The 17,706-nt window shown below is 39.8% G+C and overlaps 1 long non-coding RNA gene across 1 annotated transcript; it reads right to left on the reverse strand.

Annotated features, from left to right (window-relative positions):
* Nucleotides 1-5,877: 5,877 nt before the first annotated feature.
* LOC107306369 lies at nt 5,878-15,381 on the reverse strand. The gene is made up of 2 exons (XR_001552098.1): nt 14,784-15,381; nt 5,878-6,905 (listed from the first exon to the last, which is right to left on the reverse strand). It is a non-coding gene; the product is annotated as an uncharacterized LOC107306369 (long non-coding RNA).
* Between the last annotated feature and the right edge of the window lie 2,325 nt (nt 15,382-17,706).

Consider the following 17,706-nt stretch of genomic DNA (forward strand, 5'->3'; position numbering starts at 1 on the left):
TAGCTGAGCCAGAGCAGGTGGAGGAGGCTGCCTTGCCCCTCATCACATATAAGTGCAGTAAGTTACTTGCACCCTGCAGTATCTGAACCATGCCACAGCTTAAAATGAGAAAGTGGGGTCATGGTTTATACTTGGTATCCATCTGCTAGTATCGCTGGGGTGATGTTGATCATTGCTGCCAGCAGCCCAATTCAGTGGTTCCAGGCCTGGTCACCAGCTATCCCCATGTGTGTGATAAAAAATCTGGCACAGTTAGACTGCTTTGAGATAAGACAATCCAGGTACATCCATGGATTTGTTTTATAGCCAAATTCTATAACTTAATGCAGAGACGAAGTGCACAGAAAGCAGCTGGACTGCAAAGCTTCAAAGCCCAGACAGTTTGTTTTTAAAGGCTTAAAGTGGGAAAAAAGTGACTACTGTCAGGCCTGTTGCTTCTGGGTGCTGCAGCATAGCTGGATTTACCATCTTGCAGGAGCAATCAGTCCCTTCAACCCGTACCCCAGTGAGACAGTTTCAGAATGGGACTTCCAAAATCCAGAAGAGGAAAAGTGGTTTCAGCATTGTAATGAGGGGTTAGCAACCCTGTGCTGGAGAAACAACACAAAGATTTGAGGGATTAACAGCTCAAAGTGTAGACAGAGGCTTAGCAATGGCTACTGATTATAGGATAAGAGAAGCTGTTAAAAGCAGGGGATTGCTTCATGCAGCTGAGCCTGTGTACTGACAGGATCAAAAACTCGTCCAGGTGCAGTGTGGAGTCCATTGGCCACAACAACAGTACAAAGCAAGTAGGAAGGACTGTTGCATCAGCATAGCCAAGGTGTACTAAATACCAGGAGAGGGCAAACAGGAGAGGCTGGTGATTTTCTCACAGATAGAAACTGGAGGAACCCAAGTTGATCTCAATCATTCTCATACTTTCAAACTCTCAAGCACTCAACACCTGTCTGTGATACACAAGAAGTCTGTTCCGCTGCCAGGCATACACCAGGGCACTGGCTAAAGCTTCAAACCCTGTCCTGGGCCCCAACCATGCTTAGCAACAGGACCAAAAGATTGATCAATCTTTTCAACACTCCCATCAGAGTTCTTAAATTCCCTAAATGATAGACATACAGACATACACTCAAGACATAAATTTAGGTTTCGGTTGGTTGACTCCAAATCTTTTTTTACAAGTCTCCATGCCTTTTTCCTTGGGAGGCTGCTGCAGGACATGGCTTCAGAAGTGTTTAGAAAACACAGTGTCATCTTTGGCAGTTTCCTCTGGACCCGGGGAAATTTAGAGGAACAGAAGCCACAAGAGGTGCCGTGAAAGGCACTCAGACTAGGGCTGTTAAAATTGGCTGGACACCCCAAGAGGGGCAGGTCATGAGCTAAAGAGCCTTGATCTCTTAGAGTCATCCAGAGAGGCTGCTCTACCTGCAGCAATTAGTCTCCAGCTGGGGTAGGAGTCAAATAGACTGCTCCCCAAACAGTCCTCCCCACCTGAGGGCGGTAAGTGGGCCCCATGGGCATCCCACCCTGAATGTGGCATTTTTCCTTTCCCACTTGAACATGACTCTTCTCAGCATGAGTGTTCTCATATAGTGAGGGACACCAGGAGCTGCTAGCTTTGGCAACAAAAGCTGCACCTGGGCTCTGAAAAGAACACCCTTTTAGGGAGGTTTCACATTTCATTTTCCTCTGGGTACTCTTTTCTCTTTTTATGTTTTGTTTTTCGTTTTCCTTCCAGTTTGTGTGGGAAAGATGAAGCTAACCCCAGCCATAGACTTAATTACGCCAAAATTCAACCTGAATTGCTTTTGTAAATGTTACCACTTATCCTCAACTGCATCAAAGCACTCCACCAAATATTCCACTGCAGGAATTTCTTTTGTGAGCAAAACAGAACAAACAAGTAGTCAATCTCTCACCTGATCCCTCAGATTCTGAAATATCCTCTTGGAGACTGATGAACTACATGAAGAAGGAGGTGGATTTCTCATATTGCAATTTCTAGATGTTGGTGCAATTGGGAATCTAATTGCTGCTTTCTATACTGGCAGTGCTTTCTCTTCCTGGACTCGACTGTGTGTAAATGAATTTACAACAGTTCTTACTGGGTTGCGCCCACTCAGCTCTTCAAAATCTCCAGACTTCCAGATTCCACATATTGCGGATGTTTAATGTGCTTCACCATGACCTTTGTCTCCAGCCTGAAACTCAGAACTCCACTTTAACTCCCCCTTTTCTGCTGTGTGCTGAACCAGTCCTGGTCACACAGGCTTTTCTCACAGGCCAAGTGTTCCAGTGTCTCAGTAGCCTACAATGAGCCCCTCTGACTTGCTGGTGTCACTCTTGTCTGTGGCCCCAGAAAGGAGGCAGACGAAGTGTCCATCGTGACACACCAGCCATAGGGTGCTTCTTACCATGTTTTGTCTATGCTGATGATGTTGTAGCTCTAAGACCAAGCTCAGATTTCTAGCTCCTCTTCCTTCTTCCTCACAAGTGAGAATGAGGAGAGGGACAGCAGGTACCACTGCTAACAAAGCCTTTGCCCCAGCTGTCTTTATTCTTTCTGCCTTCTCTGTCGCTGTGCCCACTGCATCCTGATGTGCCTGTGGGGTCCTGAGGTACATGGGGCTGTCTTATAGGAGCAGGACATTGCAATCCTACCCTTTGGTGAGCAGGGTATCATTTCTCTACAGGTTGATTCATGACAAAGTAATCTGATATACCTACTCAGTGCCATTCTGCTTAGACCAGGTGTTTTTGAGGTTGTTTTGGAAATAAATCCTGTGCCTGGCTCAGTTCTTTCTGGGGTGCAATGTTACCATAAGACTTGTCCTTTATTCCCCAGGATAGTGTTCTGTGCAGTGGCATGGATTATGGATTTGTGGATTTGCTGAATCATGTTTGTAACTGTGTACTGCTGATTGGATTAATTTAATTAATTTACATGACTGTATTTATTGGGTAAGTGCTGTCTTTTGATTACCTACTACAGCAAAAATTTAAGCGTATAACTGATAATCGGTAACCATGACCATAAAAAATTCTTGAACTGTAGTCAAGATCTGCTTACAGCAGCAGCAGAGGCTCTGAAGCATGTCCAGAGAAAGGCACTGAAGTTGTGAAGGGTCTGGAGCACAAGTCTTATGGTGAGGAGTTGAAGGAAATGGGATTGTTCAGTCTAGGGAATAGAAGGCTCAGGGAAGACCTTGTTGCTCCCTACAGTGTCCTGAAAGGAGGTTCTGGTGAGATGGGAGCTGGCTTCTTCTCACAGATAACAGTGGTGGGATGAGAGAGAACAGCATTAAATTACACCAGGGGAGTTTCAGGTAGGATACTGCAAAAGCATTTGTTTTCTGAAAGAGTGATAAGGCGTTAGAACAGCCTTCAAAGGAGGAGGTGGAGTCACTGTGCCTGGTGGTTTGCAAGGAAAGTGTAGATGTGGCACTGATAGACATGGTCTTGAGTGGTGACAGACACGGGTTAATGATTGGACTAGATGATCTTATTGGTCTTTCCAACCTTAATGATTCTATGATTCTTTTCAGATGCCCTTTCTCTTGTAGTCTTTAGCAGTGGCTTGTCAAGCCTGAACTTTCTGTAATTGGTTTAAGCTTTCTTAACCTCCTTATGTCTTTTCTGTCCCAAAACAAATACATAATTCAAGGAGATGTTCCCACCATTTTCTCATAGCAGAACTTGAAAGATATGTGAACTGTGTTTACTGTGGCTGACCAGTATCTGAGAGTTACTCAGATATAGTGTGCAGATGTGCTGGCTGATATAGTAGTATCCTATGGGCATTCCCAGAAATCTTCCTGCCATTCTGTTAATATGCTAGGATGCTATCCAGGATTAAAGCCCCAGATCAGTGCATAGGTGAGAAAGTAATTAGTTCCAGAGTCAGGCTGGGCATGGGGGAGCAGCCAGAATCCCAACTAGCTGAAAATACACACTATGCATTAAAATAATCTTGAAATAATTGCCATCATTTATATCTCACAAATGCAAACGTCTGTGCTTTTTTTAAGCTGGCCTTTTTTTTTTGCTTCAAGTTGTTGAGCAGTCAGTCAATTTATGAATCCCAGCAAAGCAAAATCAGACTCACAGAATGTTGCACCAAAACAAAAAGGCGGAAAACAGAAAATGTGCTGTTTCCCTGGATGGTACCAAATAGGCAGGTACAGGCTCTGTTTACGCTGGTGCCCACCTCTTTTCAGATAGTACCTAAAAAAAAAACCAAAAATAGGTGCTGCCCAGGTAATGTTTCTCAGCCTTTATTCTATTCCTTACTACTTCCTAAATATTGTTCTTAGGTGCTTTTGTTTAGATGCTGACAGCTGCTGTTAAGTTCAACTCAACTGCTTTCCTTTGCTATCAAGTATTTCAGACTCAGCTTCATGGCTCAGCAGCTGTTCTGACACGTTCATAACCTTCTATCCATCAATTGCTTTGCTAGGCTAGCCAAAAACACCCTTTGGTCCAAAAACTTCAAGAGTGATGCCTAAGCAGGTGATAGTTCTCACATTTTCTTTCATAATTCTCACAGTTCTCTTTCACAATTCCCCGATAAAAGACAAAAAATGTCAGAGCAAAGGTTAATAACATTATAGTAGCAACACCACCAACAAATAAGAACAACCAACAAACCAAACTCAGAAAGCAAGTAACAAAATAAGAGTAGATGACTTCAGCTCTCCTCCTCTTTCACTCCTGATAAATTCACAGGAGTGAATTTCCTCTCCAGGGTTGCCCATTTTCTCTCCAAATTCTCTGATCATACTCCTGCTGCACCTTTGGCAAGTACAAGCTGATTCCTTAATCTATGTGCAAAGAGAGAATATTGGAAGTATGAGGCAGTGTTATGTAGTGATACAACCACATGGCAGAAAAAAAGCTACTGTTGTATGGTACCATTTTTGGATTCACTGCTTATTTTTCGAAGAATGATGAAGTAGCCTGGATGCTGCATCTTGGTAATGTTCTCTGACCTGCTTCTACAGGATGGAGAATAGTGCTCTGTAATATACAAACAGCAATGAGTACTATAATAGCTCCAACTCTCTTCATTAAACAAGAATGTCTGAAGCCCTATTTTTACATCAAGTGATGTCCTGAAGTAACCTCAGATGAGGATTGTGCCAGCTGTGCCAGCTGTATCACTGCTTGTCCACCTTTCATCCTTTCTAGTGTCTTCCAGAGTCCCCTCACTGAGCTGCTTGCATCTTCAATAATCACACCAATATCCACCACTGCCGCATGAGGCAGAGGATCTATTTTCTGAAGGCAGGAGAAACTCATAACTCAGACCGGCAAAGGTGCCTGTAATGCCTATTTCAGCTTTGCGAGGACTGATTAATTTCTCCTAATAAATCTGTACACCAATTAGGGATCAGGCTGATACATCTGGGGAATTATAGTGTACCTTGTCTTCCCTATAGTAGCAAAATAAGTATGTTTAGTCCTTCATCATTTTCTTCGCCCCGTGCTGGTCCCTCCAGGTAAGTTACTAGGATGAACTGACAGACAGGCAGTTCTGTCATACAAGTTATCACTGACTTAGCAAATTGGAAGTGAGCTGTAAGCAAGGACAAAGCTATGTGGTTTTATCAGTTGTAAAAGAATGGCAAGTGAATAGAAATCCACTCCATATTCTCTCTATTACATTTATTAGTATTTTGTTATCGGGAGCATATAAAGAACTTTGGAAAGATGATGATAATTCCTAATAAGAAAATTCTTAGATCCTTGGGATTCCCTAGAATGAGATTATGGTTTTACAACCCCAGCACATCCAGCTCATCTTTAGCTGACTACGCTGACACAGGTACTGGTTACTTCCTTAATTTGAATGGTGTTAATTAATAAAAGATTATTATGTAGGTTGCTCCAAAGTTATTTCTCTTATTTATTTCCATCCAAACTGCAGCAGATACAAAGAGCAACAAATAACACTGTTTCATATAAGCATTTTCTTCCACAGAGTGTTCTTGCTTCCTTGGTTTCTTGATATTTTCTAAAAAAAACCTATAATGCCATATGTGTACCCACCATCACCAAGAGGAAAATCAGAAGAAATCTGGCCAACTGGGGACACACTTGTGTACATGCAACCTTTTCTCACAGTGCAGTCGCTCCATTTTCACTACGTCATTCAGGGAGATTCTCAGTTCCACCTTGCTAGAGGAGAGAGCTCAGTAAAAAGAAAAGTAACTTGAAGGCAAGATATCAGTAACAGTAAGAAAGGCTCAGTTCCTATACAGTTTCCTATTTCTAGATCAAAGCCTTGGAAAGAAAAGTCGGACATGCAGCTGAGGTGAAAGAAATCAGAAAGAATCATTGGGAAATGACCCTGATGTTATTTCTATCAGTCTTTGGACTGCACAGGAGATGACAGCAGCTTCTGACAGAGCACGGTAAATCAGAATTGTGGCTCTGAAATCTTTCTGATTAATGGTAGGGCTCTTCTGATTACCTGATGAAGATAAGCATGCAGATTCCAATTTAAGACAATACTTGAGTTGACTCAACAAACTATTATTATGGAGAGTAGAATAAATAAAACATACAGATACATACTTAATCTGTTTACAAATTGTAGACATTTTGTTGACTATCTAAATTATTTAAATGCAGTTGAAGCAGTAAAGATGATCAATATGAATTTTAAGCAAACTTCCAAATTGCAAAAGGCAAGAACTTGCTTATGAATGCAGAATGCATTCTAAATCAAGAAGGAGCCATGATGCATGTGGCTTCAGACTGAGTTCACTAATAGGGTATCTTTCAGAACTGTGGATTTTTCTGTTGCTCATGAACGGTCTCAAAGTTGAAGTGGCCGAGGATGCAGCTGGCAGTGAATTCACATGAATGCTTTTCTGTGCCTTTCTATATGAGGGAGATGCAATCTAAAAGGAAAAGAGGTAGAAAATAAGTGTGTACTATACAGACAGCAAAGCAAAATCTCCTTGGATTACTTTCAATTATCAACCTATGTATAAAGCCATTTTGCTTTCTGGCAATGCTGTAGGTCAAGGAGGAAGTCTGTTGCCGCCCTTAGGTGAATTCCTCAGGTGGCAGTGTCATTGTGCTGGCTAACACTGTAGTACACTGTAATTGTACTATATGCTAGGCAGGGGGGTTGGAACTACATGATCCTTGAGGTCTCTTTCAATCCGGGTCATTCTGTGATTCTGTAATGTATAAAATATGAATATAGAAGTAGATTTTAGCTGGGGAGTCTACACTGTGTTTGCTGAAAGCACGCTTTCCTCAGTAGTTAAGCAAAGCTTTCAGCGGATCACATGAACAAAACCCCAAACATTTAATGCAGACATTTAAAAAACACATACTTTGTTTTTAAATTTGATTTGAGCCAACAGTATGTTTACAGCTTCTCTCTGCTGCTCTGTAGGATAAACTGAGATGTTTCCTGCCAGCAAAAATGAATAGTCCACAGACAGCAAAATTAGAGTACATTTTGATGCAGTCAGCCTAGACTGTGGATGGGAAACAGATGCAGCAAGAGTAAAATGACTGAATAGTGATATTTAACGTGTCCTGAGTAGCAAACATGCTTATAAATCTGTGCTATTGAGAGATTTCCTCACCTTAAAAAAAGGCATTGTGGAATAAAGATTGAAACCATAGGCAGAATTAAGCAAATGGTAGGAAGCTTAGTTCACAAAAGCTAATAACAGTGAGGAGGTAAGTGAAAAACTATTAGGACTGTAAAAATAATGAGATAGAGACAGCATGTGTTCAGAAGGCTGGTGTTAATGGGATGACCTGTAGCTAGAATGGTTTTAGTAGCACTGTGGTCAGCTGTGCAAATATGGCCTTCTAGCAGCTGGGGTAGCCCTGAAGCTGCCTCTTGGCAGCTGTGAGGAAAGGGACAGAGCTGGGGCTGCTGATGGCCAGACAGTTTGTTTGTAAGTGATTCCAGCAAATATGGTCTGGATTAGGTCATTTTTGAAGGAGTGGTGTGCTACAGTAAATCATGTTATTTATGAGAATGGGTCCTTGTGCTCTTGGCTCCTGACTGCAGATGTGTCTCCACAACAAATACTGAGGAGGAAAAATGTACCTGACCTCCTAAGAACTGCCAGTTACAGATGATGACTTTGAGTATTACAGACCAATATTTTCTCATTTAGGTGCTTACATGAAGCATCTGCAGTCTGATAATTAGTCAAATTTAGTTTTACTTTCTTGGCATTGACTACCACTTCTACTTCATTGATTCATTGATTTGAATCTGAGCTTAAGTACACGGGCTGTTTGAATCATAAGCTACTTAAATGAGGCTCATCAGTGCAAAAGCTTTATAAACATTCCTGCTAATGCCTTCAGTTTACTCATCCTTTAACATACTGTTTTCAGCTTGTAAAGTTATGCACGTGTATTGAAAGTGTATGGAGACAACTCTTTTCTGTGCACTACCCAATGTGGACAAAGTACAACCATGATTCTGTTTATATATTACCACATGCCTTCCTTTCTTTAAAACAAAACAAAACAAGATAAACACCTTACCTTTTATTCTTAAGCAACAGCTAGGACTAATACTAATGAGTGAGTTCTGTGGCAGACAACCCTGTGTCACTGCTGATTGCCACCAGATTTTCAGCTTGCCTTAAAAATCATTCTTCAGCAAGCCAGGATTTAGAGATAGCTGGAAAGTAGGTGGTTTTTGGATGCTACATGCACTTCATAGAGAATGAGGAAAGGATTATTTTTGTTGCTTTTTTTTGTTGTTGTTATTGTAGTTCCTACTGCTATGAAAACCCAGCAGGATGTAAAAGTAATCAAGAGCAGATATAACATTTTCTATGTACGGTTATGTAGGGAAAGTATCAGGAGCTAAAGGTGAAAAACAGTATCTGAAAAGAATTGGTGGCTAGAACAGACAAATTCAAGGAGGAAAGAAGTGATAACATTTTGGCTGGAAGTGTTTTGACATACACTGAAGACATATATTTTCTATACCAGGAATTTGAGTTCATTTTTCCCAGGACTCTGGACAAAGGTATAATCAAAAGAGAAACTTAAGGAATTTAAGTGCCGTTGTCTTTGTCAAGTTCTAGCAAAAGACGTAGGTAAGAATGCGATAGCATATCCCTTTATTGTGTCCCTTTCTGGAATATGAAGAGCTATTGATTTCATTATAGAAATAATTCTGAAAACTCCAGTAACCAAAAGCCCCTCTAGTGTTGTATACCCTGTGAAACAGTCCACTGCTTATAGAAAAAAAAATAAATAAACGTTTCTTACATGGACTTGAGGCACCGGAGATGAAGCTGAAGCAGTTTCATGTTACTGTAGCACTGCAAGAATCTTTGAGGCAGAAAGGAGATAAATGATTTTTTCTTGAGGGTGGGTCAGATGCCAATAGCAGTGGCATATAAATATATGCCACTATAAATGTGGGTGAAAATACATCTTCCTTCTCTAGAAAATTTTGTAAATGATCCTAAAGGCCTTTAAATACTGAATCTGATAGGTTCGGTGAAGATCTTTTGCTGCATGGCTTTCACTGCAAACATTTTAAAACAAAACAAAACAAAAACCTGATTCGGTAGCCTGGGAACTTGAAGGTAACCTAAAAGGGAAGGAGCAGTTCCAAGTAGTAGTCATTAAAATATAATTCAGTCCACATTAACTTCGTTTAGCAGATGGTGTCAGCATGTTTAATCTCACATTTATTAGCCAGGCAACTTGCCAACTCTTTACAAAAAAACACTGAAATATGTTGTGATTGCTGCTTGATCAGCTCTCCATTCTGCTTGTCTGCCTTACCCCTACAAAAACTGGCCTACTTCATTGGTCGAAGTAATCAGCTCATGTGTGTAAAGAGAAAGTAAACCACTGTTAGTGATTATAATTAGGAGGTGTAACAGTAATAATAATTTTGGCTTCTCATCTCTAAGAAGATCCTTTTCAGCATTAGCTGATGTTTCTTGATAGTCAGAACAAGAAAAAATAATAACAGGATGTATGTAAATGAGTAATTTTATATTTAAAATAAAGTCTTAACCATAGTTAAATCTTCCTTTGAGATACTTTTTTCCTTGGTTCTTCAGTGTCTAGACTCCTGGGAACACTTCTACTGCTGTCTGAATTGTCTGGTTGTCTGATCCAGCTGAGAATTGTGATGGTACAAATGTCAGTTCAGTACATACTTCACTTTCAAAGTTTTATTTATGGACCAAGAGGAAGTACACTTTACATATCACTCCAAGAGTTCATTGTTAGCACCACTGAAATCCAAGCAGTCTGATTCAAGAAAGATTAGTAAATCTTATCTCATTATAACAGGAAAAAGAGTAATTATATTGTTAGTCCTGAAGACTTGTTGTGAAGCTTATGGTATGTGGCTAACAATGGCAATAATGTTTTGCTAAACTGTGCATTTATACACAGGACTGGTAGCAAGTGTGGATATGAGTTTAATGATAACCTAAAGAATTCCATCATCCAATTACAACTGACCAAACATTTGCAGTGTAATTTGTCTTCCTCTTTTTTTTCTCCTTTCCCCCTCCTCCCACTCCCTCCCCGCCCCCCCCCTCCCCCCAAATTAGACCCCTATCTTAGAATAGAAAAAAACAAAGCCTCACTTTTTTTTGCTGTTTTTGCTTAAATCAGTCTGAGGTGGGGAAGGGAAGGAAGTATGACATTTTAATTTAGTGGCTGATTTCCAATAAGTCTTCCTTTGGAAAAAATTCCAGACCAAAGATATTACAGAATTAATAATTATTTTTTGTACACATAATACATTTTTAAGGTTGTATTTATCTCTGGTTAGACTTTGTATGATATTTGTATAAAACAGCAGTTTTTGGTTGAATAACCACTTTAAAGTGACTACTGAAATTAAATGCAGGCTGAAGATTAAGAAGAGAAAATACATTCACACTTAACTGTGGAAACTGCAACTTTGACACGCTCACACTAGTTCTAAAACTGTTCTCACTCAAAAAAAGTCTTGGGCATCATTTGAGCATCAAGGAGGTGCACTTATTCACTTCCTTCTGAATTAATATATGTATATTTGAGAGTACATCATGGTTGTTTGGCTTTTTTTTTTTTTAATTATTATTATGGTGGGGTTTTTTTGTTTGTTTGTTTTTTTTTGTTGTTGTTGTTTTTTCTCTTCTAATATCAATCAGTTTTGATATGTATAAAAAAATGTTGATTTTTCTGTGGCCAGAGCCTTTCCTTTTCTTTTAAACCAAGTGCCTAACTTCTTCTAAATTCTTCCTTGTGAACATATACATTGGTATAAGCTAGATATACTAGACAGCACCGGTTATTATTTAATTACTATTGTATAGAGGTTACTAGAAACTAGGGAATAATATTTCAAAGTGCCTGTCTACTCCTCTAGAGCTTTGAAATAACTCACGTTGCATAACATGACATTGCTTGAATGGCTCTCTGGTCTGATCAACAATGCAATTCCAGGTGTTTATATACAATAATGGTTGATCCAGAGAGGTAAATCAGAGGTTTAGATGTCAGTCATCCTTTAAAGATGAGCTCTGACAAATCTGGAACAACAGAAGCTCTTCAAGATGTCTCTCCTAATAGCTACATTTTTACAAAGTATCACTATGAAGATTACTAGATTGCTTGAAAAATGGCAGAACATTTCTTGAAAGGTAATATTTGATGCCGATGATTTTCAATTTTCCAACTTCCTTAATGGCAATATAATGTAAGGCTACCTAAAAGATTTGCTTGGTGAATGGGTAATATATGGAGCTGTTTGAGAAAAAAAAGACATTAGCGTAGCCTTTCTAGCTCGCTCCAGATATATGTTTCAGCCCAGGTTTTTGGGGGTACCTCTTGCTTATAAAACAAATTCTCTCTTGAAAGTGGCCAGATGGCAAAAGAATAAAAACAAAGTTTTACTATCTCTTGCTGAGAATGAATGTCTGTATTGTAAGGCCTATTTCTTTATTCAAGTGTCAATCTGCAGTCACTACAATGCCTAAGGTTCAAGATTTTTCTTTTCTTTCTTCTTTTCCCTCAGGTGATATTGCTTCATATGTATAGTTGCTTAGAACAGTAAATAGCCATTCTCAGATCTCCAGAAAAATATGCCAATCATAAAAAGACTTCCACGAGGCCCTTAACAAAAACTATTTCATTTCATTAATATAGAATGAAGTGAATGTTTTTGCTAAATTAATATTAAGAATCAATATTAAGAAACTTTTAAAACATTGGAGGAAGTGGTATACTCCAGATATTCAGAATAAAATATTCTCAAGCTGACCAACCACACAAGTATAATATTTAAGATAAGAGTTTCAAAAGCTGTGTTTTTCAGCATTTCATAGGTAACACATTTTGAATTAAAAACATGTGATATGCTGAACTTTGGTGTCTTACAAGATCTTCCGTAAGAGGTAAAATCTTTCATCAGTAAACTCAGTTGAGCTGCAAAATGATAAAGCTTCACAGAGACTGAGCTGCAATAATACACGGGCAGCAAGTATGAGGCAGACAAGAAATGCCTAAGCTGAAGACACTAGGCCACTTTCTGAGTGTGCTGAATATGACAGCTTTGATACTGAACTTGGTTTATTGCATTACCTTGAATACATGGCTACATCTTTTGCCTCTCAGCACAATCTATTAACTTAGTTTCAAGGTTTTCTAAAAGAAATACACAGCTTTGGATTTTTCTGAAGGGTCCTTTTGTTTAATGCAAAATATGGCCAAAACTGTGTTCTGTAGAATTATATCCCCAGATGATGTTTCACAGAAGAAAGCTAACAAAAGCTTTGGTTCAAAGGGACTGATGGCTGAAAGGAACTCAGAAGAGTCTGCATATTCATTTTTCTTTCCCTATATTATGAAATTATTATCTGCTGAGTAGGATTCTGTTGCTGAGAGCCCTACTTTACAGGTGGAAATGCAGAAATATATGTAGAGACACATATTCTGTAATGCATCTGTGCAAAAAATAAACAAATATAGTTGTAAAGGTAATTGGTAGTTGGAAGCCATGCGTACTGAAGGGATGGTGGTAATAGTCTTAAAAATGACAGGAAAGAGGAAGGAAAGAAATATTTTTCCTTAACTGATGTAATCAGTGCTATGATACCTTATCTTCACTTTAGTCATCTGATGTAAGACTTTGAATTATCTTTACATAGCTTTCGAGGCTTAAAACCCCGTTTGGATCATTGCTCTTATTTTTATCTTCTGTAATATTTCTATCCATGTAGTAAAGTACAATCTCAGATGCCAATGACAGCAGCAGTAAACAAACAAAAAAACCCCACAGACTTTGCATAGAGAATTTTGTTATCATCTGGACTATCACTGTGCTTAATAATTTACCATTTTAATTTAGGATAATATTATTGAAAGTATTTGGATATCTCAACAAGGGGCAAGTATGTGTGACACATTTCATATGTATGTTTTCATATTTAATAATATGCCTTTAACTGCCTGCAGCCCCTAACCCCATCACAAATGTTCAGCCTGTTTAAGGACTACTGAGATATAGAGTCAATACTCACCCTGAGTGGAGAAGTTTAAGGTAAGAATATTGACAAAACTAAGAATAATACAATGGCCTAAACAAGCCAATAGAGCGCAAAATTTGGTGTTGGTGGAAAAGGAAAGACAGAGATCTGACCAGTGTTTAATAGAGGGAGCTGGAGAATTTTCACAGATCCTGTGGTTTTTTGTAAGTTGTCTAAAGGAAGAAAGAATCTGTTCTACTTACGCTCATCACAGATGACTTAATATCAGATTTCCTGTAACTGCCTCTCCTTGCAGAAGGAAATAAACTGAGCCCAAAAACACTGAATTTTACAGCACTGATGAGTACATTAAAGACAACCAGAAAGCAACCACTACTCAGCATCAACCAACACATTCATAAGCCATTAACACTGTCTCATCTGAAACCAGGTCACAATTGGAGACAAACTGTAGCTTCTTGATCTGCAAGCACTAAAGACATCTGTAATTTCTAAAGACTGCTGAAGCAAAGAAGCTGAAAAGCAGTTGTAAGAGAGCAAAGACAGAAATTGGAGGATATGTCAAAACAGTTGGAACAATGTTGGGGGGAATAAAAAAGAGGGATAAAGTGAGAAATTAGTAAATGAAAGGGGTTTTGAGAGATATGTGTGAGACAAAAAACAGCATGAAAAAAATACAAGATAAAGCAAAAGTTAGCACAGAAAGAGAGTGAAAGAAAAATGCAATTATTTTCACCATTCTAGGTTAGAGAAATGGGATGGTACCTTGCTCTAAAATTGAAAAGTAAATAGTTCTTTTTATATTATAATTAATTTGAAATAGATCAAATTAAAGAAATCAAATGATTTGATTCATCAATCAAATGATACACAGTTTAAAGGATAGTTGTCATTTAATTTTAAGCATAATTATTCAAGTTCATGGCTCTTTTATCATGATTTTATCATTATATTATTACATGAAAGAGAAAATTAAGATTATAAAATGCAAAACAGTTTCTCTTTCTGAGAGAGAGGAGTGCAGAAAATCATAGAATGGTTTGGGTTGGAAGGGACATTTAAGATCATCTTTTTCCAACCCCCTGCTACAGGCAAGGACACCTCTCTCTATACTAGGTTTGCTCAAAGCCTGGCATTTAATGCTTCCAGGGAGCAACATTCACAGCCTCTGAGCAACGTGCTCCTGTGTCTTAATTCACAGTAAAGAATTTCTTCTTAATACCCAGTTTAAATCTACCATCTCCCAGCTTAAAACCATTTCTCCCTGTCCCTACATACCTGTAAAAAAAGTTTCTCCCCAGCTTTCCTGTAGGCTCCCTTCAGGTACTGGAAGGTTGCTGTAAGATCTTCCGAGAGCCTTCTCTTTTCTAGGCTGAAAGACCCCAGGTGTCTCTTCCTGTCCTTGTAGGGGAGGTGCTCCAGCCTTCTGATCATCACTGTGGCTCTCCTCTGGACCTGCTCCAACAACTCTGTGTCCTTCTGGTGTTGTGGGCTTCAGAACTGGACACAGCATTCCAGATGGGGAATGTACTGAGGGTAGAGTAAAGGGGTGGAATCACCTCCCTCAATCTGCTGGTCACACCTCTCTTGATGCAGCCCAGGATACATCTGGCCTTCTGGGCTACAAGAACACATTGCTGGCTCATGTAGCCATGAGTAGATCTTGTCATGTCTCATGGACTTGTGCACCTTCAGATTCTTCAGATGGTCTCAAACTTTCTCTTTACTTACACCATGCAGACCAAGTTTATCCAATTCCTTACCACTGTTTTCTGCAAATTTGGCAGTGTAGCTAGAGCCCTTGCCAGAGAAGGCTGAGCAAAAGAAGTCATTGAGCACCTCAGCTTTCTCCATATCCCTTGTGACCAGGTCTCCAGTTTCCTTCCAGAGAGGGCCCACATCTTCCCTGACCTTCTTTTTATCACTGATATACCTGTAGAATTTCTTCTTGTTCCCCTTTATGTGCCTTGCTAGATTTAATTCTGCCTGGGTTTTAGTTTTCCTAACTTGACCCCTGGCTGCCTGGACAGTTTCCTTGTAGTCCTCCCAGGTAACCTGTTCCCACTTCTACTCCATGTAGACTTTCTTTTTGAGCTTAAGTCCAGCTCCTTGCTGATCCATGGAGGCCTCCTGGTATTCTTGCCCACCTTCTTTTTTCTCAGGAAGTACAGTTTCTGGGCTTGGAGGAGACAGCCCTTGAATACTGAAAAGGCCTCTTGGGCATCTCTTCCTTCCAGGGCATTCTTCTTTGTCACCCTCACAAGCACTTCCCTGGAGAGTTCAAAGTCTGCTCTCCTGAAGTCCACAGTAGCCTGTTGCACACCCTCTTTGGCACCGTAAGGATTCTGAACTCCCCAGTTTTGTGGTCACTGCAACCAAGGCTGCCCTTGAGCTTCACATTACTCACCAGCCCCTCCTTGTTGGTGAGGACAAGGTCCAGCATAGCACCTTTTCTTGTGGGTTCCTGTACTACTTGGAAGAGGAAGTTATTAGCACATTACATAAACACCTTTGCTTTCTGGTGCACCTCTGTGTTGTCCTTCCAACAGATACTGGGGTAGTCTCCCACAAGGTCTGTGTTTTGTGAATGTGTAGCTGCTTCTCTTATTCTGCAGAGGGCTTCATTCACTTGGTCTTCCTGATCAGGTGGCCTGTAGCAGACCCCCACTATAATGTCTCCTTCCCCTGCCTTCCCTTTAACCCTAACCCATAAGCTCTCTGTCAACTCCTCATCTATCCCCAGGTGGATCTCCAGGTGGTAGAGGGCAATATCCCCTCCCCTACTATGCTGCCTGTCTTTCCTAAAGATGTTTACACACATCTATTCCTACATCCCAGTCATGAGAGTCCTCCTACCACATTCAGTGTGACTCTTGGCAGGTACATGCCTGCAACTCCTACTGCTTGATCCTCATGATCCATGAACTGGTGTACAGGCTCTTGAGTAAAATCCCTCTACTGTACTACGCAACCTTCTCTGAAAGTTTGCTGCATATATACAAAAATTCCCATGTTGAACCATGATTTTTTGGAGATGTTTTTCTCTTTTCCCCTCAGTTTTTTTTCATCTACAGGCTACAAATCTGCGTCTTTGTTTTTTTAAAAAAAGCATTCAAAGGCTGTAAGTGCAAATATTACTGATGTAATTAGTTTCAAAGATACAGCTTGTTTCAAACTTTTCAAAGAAACGTAACAGAGAATGGCTTGAACTGGAATCCTAGTTACTAAGAAAGCTCATAGAATTCTCCTTTTATGTATTTGACATCTGTAACAGTGAAAGCCTAACATATCATCATAGAGGAAGACCTAGAATGAAGTACCTGGATGTTTATTTCTTCAGTGGTCAAACTCCACTTATCTGAAGAGAGATATACTGAGAGTATGAAATGATTGTCAGCAAAATATTGAGCACATCTATAGTTTGCAATCTGTGCACTAAAATGCCTAAAACTGACATGCTTGATCTAACACACAAACATTAACTGCTCACCTCTGAATCATGCCAACAAGAATAAGATGCCTCTAAGGGAAAACTCAAGATTGACTGTGTTGCAATCTCAAAGTATCTCAAAGATGTCTTTTGATCCAGCCTGTTGCTCTTCTTTCTTTTCAAGTTTTGAGTATCTTTCACTGACTCAAATCATACTTCCCACAGAGAAAAATGGCCAAAAGAGTTTATTTAAGCTAATGTAATTTCCCAATATGTTTAGCACAACTGCAAAGATACCTAAGCAGTGTGCCTTTATTTGTTTAGTCAGTGTGACAACAATGTAAAGAAAGTAGTAAATATCCAAAAGGTTATTTACAGGAAAAACTTACCTGCATGGAAGCCTTCAGTCTGCTGGGAAACACTGAGGCAATCCCCACCAAGGAGCAACCTCCAAGAGATGCTGCCTTGGTGGTGGTCAGCCCTTAAATGAGGTCTAGAGGAGGTGGAGTCAAGCTCCACCCCGTCTGGGAGCACAGCTAAATTACTCTCACCTGTGCTCCCACAGCTGACCCGACACTTGCCTCAGCTGATTAATCAGAGGTTCAGGCTGTGATTACCTATTTCCCATACAGTAGGATACATCTGTAGCCAGTATGAGGGAAGGATGCATTAGGTTGGTTTTGGCTGGGCAATGGCTTGGATAGTCCTACATTTCTGTCTGCTTTCTGGGAGTACTTTAACAGATCTTTCTAGCAGAGACACATGTATAGT

This window comes from Coturnix japonica, chromosome Z, assembly GCF_001577835.2.
Source record: "Coturnix japonica isolate 7356 chromosome Z, Coturnix japonica 2.1, whole genome shotgun sequence".
In the NCBI taxonomy this organism is placed as follows: domain Eukaryota; kingdom Metazoa; phylum Chordata; class Aves; order Galliformes; family Phasianidae; genus Coturnix; species Coturnix japonica.